The following is a 4577-nucleotide window of genomic DNA, read 5'->3' as shown; positions in this document are numbered from 1 at the left end:
TTTTTCTTCCTTCTAATTTGCTTTTTCCCTCATTATGTTCCCCATTTTATGGGAAATAGAAAACAAAAGACGACATATGTAATTACTGCATGACTAAAGCGTAAACATGCCTTATAGCATGAGGCTATGCTTTCGGCAGCAGGCTAATTGTAACTTTCCCCTTTCTCCTTCAGTGCCTGAGTTATATGAGAGCTCACAGTCAGACATGTGAACATGCATATGTGCTTACATGCAAGCACACACCCACACAGATGCACCCATGCTGTGCACTTCAGCTTCACTTTCTTTCTCTCACAAACAGGACTTGGATTTGTCTCAGTGCAGTTTATGGTCTTTATTGCTTTATAGAGGGAGAGACGTGACTTTAATGACGAGGAGTGATATTGCTGCTGTTCTCCCAGCACCTGACTGTCATAATTATGTGCTCTGCACTTTGTTCAGGTACAACAAAAAAAAAAGACACTGAGGCAAATCTTTTTTTTCACTACACAAACAGCACTTGAGATTGCAGCAGGCCATGTGTTCAAACTACTGTGTGGAACTTGCCAGCCTTAAAGGCTCCTCCGGCAGTTAAAACCACAATGCTACAACCATGAATGGCATCCCGGCCTTGGTCTACACACACATCATTCCACACATTACTCCCCTCAGCACCCCTTTTGATGTGTCAGAGAGAGAAGTAGCCACTGTTCCACTGTTTTTTATTGCTCACACAGCAATGTGTGTGTAAATATATATATATGTGTGTGTGTGTGTGTGTACATGTGCACGCGAGAAGAGTGTTTGCTCTTCAAAGGCAGCAATGGGGGTGCTCTACTTAAGGCCTATTAAACCTGGAGCTCTGTTCATTGTAGCCAGGAGAGAGAGCGCGGCGTGCTGAGGCAGACAAAAAGACGAAGGCGTACCTTTGAACTGGAATCATGTGGGAGCTCACATTTTCACAAGTGCTGCAAAACTGAAAACAATGTTTTGGCGAGTCCCCTGATATGTGTTTTTTTTTTCTGTTAAGGGCCAGCTAACAGAGAGTCTGTTAGGGCTTTGCCCTGACGGTGTGATATTACAAGTCCACAGTACATAATCCAACATACTGAGAGTTATTAAAATATGACCATAGCAGCTCCCAGGGGCTATATAACTCACACATACACTGTCTCTCTCTCTCACGCACACACACTCTGGTACACATTCCTGCTGTGGCACATATGCAAGCACATTGTCCATACTCCTCTCTCTCTTTCTCTCTCTCTCTAATGCAGACACCACCCAGACAGGAAAACACAGTTTTATTTAAAGGCGCACACCAGCTCGTATCCCACAGTGCAAGAGGTAAACTTCACCCACAAATCAATACTTTAATGGAGTTTCATACCTTCATTACACGACTCACACTGCAGTCATTCGCCCTGCAAGGTGAAGGAAGGCATGTCTCAGGAAGAAGACTACCAGTGCACATGTTACTCAATATCACCGAGGTACAGCCGAAGACAAGCATAGCAGACAGACAGACAGAGTTCTCTCAGGAAGCAGGGAGGAAGCGAGTGAGACACATTAAATCCGATCAATGCCACAGACTGCAGTTTATGTACGGGGAATCTGAAAACAGAGGGAAATTATCATAACCTGCAGGGTGGTTTGTGCAAAGCAGAGTATGGCTGGATTGATTTCCAAAACCTGTTCCAAGTAAAAAAGAAGCAAGCTGACTGCAAGTCCTGTGGTAATGATAGATATGCCAGTATTGCATTCATTTATAGAGTGGGAGTGGAACACTATTGTTAGATCATAATTCAAACAACCTGCTTCTTTCAACTATGGTAGATGAGGCTCCCAGGAGGATACTGCTATAGTCATCTGCATTATGTGTGTGTTTGCATGCATGCACCCCCTACGCACGCACATATACTGTACACACACACGCACACACTGGTTCTGTAGATTCACACAGACTCACACAATTTTGGTGCTCGTGCAGTCCCCAGGGTGCAGAGCAGGACAGGAGATTTATGTTCTCTGTCGTCCAGACACGGTTCTCCCGGCTAGCTCCCCGCTCATTAGGGCTCCTACATGGTCATACGTGTTACTCTAACAAGCTGTAGAGAGCAACACCCCCCACCCCCCACCCCCAACTCTAAAAGCTTGATGGATTCAAAGGGTGGGGTGAGTTCCCTCCCCGCAAGAACCCTGAGGAGACGTCACAATGCATGAGGCATCGCAAAAACAACTTGTCTCCATCGAGGCAGGAAGAGGACCATGAAGTTGTTCAGCCATCCATCATCCTTAGCTGCATTTATTAGGCCTCAGTTTAATGATCCTTTCATAGACATGAAGATGCACTGAAATTAAATTGTTTGCTTTGCACTGTGCGTGTGTACAAGTGAGGCAGGGAAGCGCCGTTATCTGTGAGCTGCGATGGCAACTGAAGCGGGAGAGTATGTTTGCTAATCTCTATAGTTACCTGATATGAAATGAGTGTCATTCTCATTCTCCGTTGGTTACAGAGACTGGAGTAAATTTGAAGGCCAAATGAACAAACAGATGACTTGTTTGTGAGCTGCTCTGCTTACAGGGTTTATCAGTTTTGCTCCTAATCCGCTTGATAATGCATCCAGAGTCTATTTTGCAACGCACGCCTGACTGATCACGGTGCGCGCACGTGACTGTGTGTCTGCCTGTACCCTTGTTGTTTACAGCAGCGCCACTGACGCATCTTCCTGTGAGAACCATGCTTGTCATGGAAATGCTTTGCGTTGGAGATAGGAGCTTGGCTTTGTTGAAAAACCATTTCTTTGCAAAAAGCTCAGGCAATAAATGCAAATATCGCTGCCAATGAAGCTCATTTCATCTAAAGTCTGTACCTTGGGATTTGATCAAAAAATCCTGTAGCGGTTTTACTCACAACTGGTGCAATTGGGTTCTCCATTACTCAGGATACATAATAATGATTTCCATAATGAAGACATATTACACATTCCGAGACTAAGCATCGAGGCTCTGATCAGAAAAATAACTGAGCTAACTGCTGCTAATGATCTCCCACTGGCCTTGTTCGCTTCTTTTCACTGCGAAGGAGACACAGTTACACACAGGTGAAGGCTGCAATGAAGCAGGCAAATAGTGGGCAAAGGGAGATGAGGAACAGGCATTATTTACAACTTAGCAAGTGTAAGATAAGCTCAAGTTGACGAGCGAGATAGATGCCCCTCCATGTTCCACTCTGCCCATATTTCACGGCACAGCTATCAAGAAGTGGCGAATAAAACGTCTGCAGTCAAATTTTACAGACCAGTAAAGTGTAACTTAATAAAGGCAGTGAAATGCCTGCTGTATTGACTGCTTGTGCAACAACATAGTGATTTCACAATGATGGAGGACGCCATTAAGAGCATCATTAATGAGCCAGCTCAATGCCTTTCGTAATCAAATGGTTCCGTTCAGCAGTCGAACTTATTCAAACAAACAGTGGGAAGTGAAAACAGTGGCGACGGCGCAGGAACAGCCAACAGTGCGTTCCTCCCAAGCCGTTCCTGATTAATCACACAGCAATTTTTTTGCGCGCTAGGTCATTCACCTCTGCAGTTTTGGCAACGGCGAGGAGGTTGACGTTTCTTGGAAAGTGCCGTTTTATCATCGCACCAAGTACAGGCCTTTTAAATGTAGGACAGGTCAATTCATTCAATGTAAAACTGTTTGGGTTGGCATGCTGTGTAGCTTTTCAAAAAGGTATTTGGGTGATCTGGCGAGGGTTTCACTTTTCTAACACAACATCCAAAGTAAACCTTTTCATTTCCAATGATACAGAACCAGCGCGGCAGAGACAGAGTGAGGTGCCATTGTAAATTAATCAGCCTTGTGGAGGAGAAACAGGAAAAAGCATTCCTCACATTAGACAAACCCCAGCCCCAGCTTGATGCGGGCAAGCCCTGGCTGTGATATGGCCAGCTTCCACGCTTCATACCGGAGCCAAGGCAAATTTAGAGCTGATAAAGTTGGCCAGGTCTGTTACAGTTAACCTCCGTGTTATCAGTGGTCTGGCCAATTATCTTTTCAGATGCCTTCACTCGTTGCATTGTCTAGCACTGCCGAGGAGTGGCATCACAAAGTGTTGCTGATTTGGGGAAATACCAACAAAGTCAAGCTGTGTCTTTGGGTTTTTATCCAGACATATTTCTACCGCTGAGTCGCTGTCAGATTTGTGCCTTTTCCCTCTGATCCGGGAACACAGTGAAGGGAGACTGTGGTGTAGTCAGTCCCAATCCAAGCTGCTCTGTCTAGGGGACACGAGGCCAGCATGGCCGCCCGTCCCCTTCATGGAGACAGTGCTGGGTTTAATTATCACCAGCTGTGCCTCATCTCCCTCCCCAGCTGGGCTCTGTGTCCCAGTGTCCTCTGCAAGTACACCGCATTCACACTGAAGTCAAGGTGAGACACACACACACACACACACAAACACAAGCACACACACACAGAGCCCGCACAGACAGACGTGCAGCCACACAGAGAGCACAGTATATGCATGCATAGATGAATACACACAATAACATGATCACCTGGACAACATAGCAGTTTCATTTAATCACTCT

The sequence above is a fragment of the Seriola dumerili genome, unplaced genomic scaffold (genome assembly GCF_002260705.1).
Source record: "Seriola dumerili isolate Sdu_G_001 unplaced genomic scaffold, Sdu_1.0 BDQW01000161.1, whole genome shotgun sequence".
Taxonomy (NCBI): domain Eukaryota; kingdom Metazoa; phylum Chordata; class Actinopteri; order Carangiformes; family Carangidae; genus Seriola; species Seriola dumerili.
Note: the sequence above shows the minus strand (reverse complement) of the source record.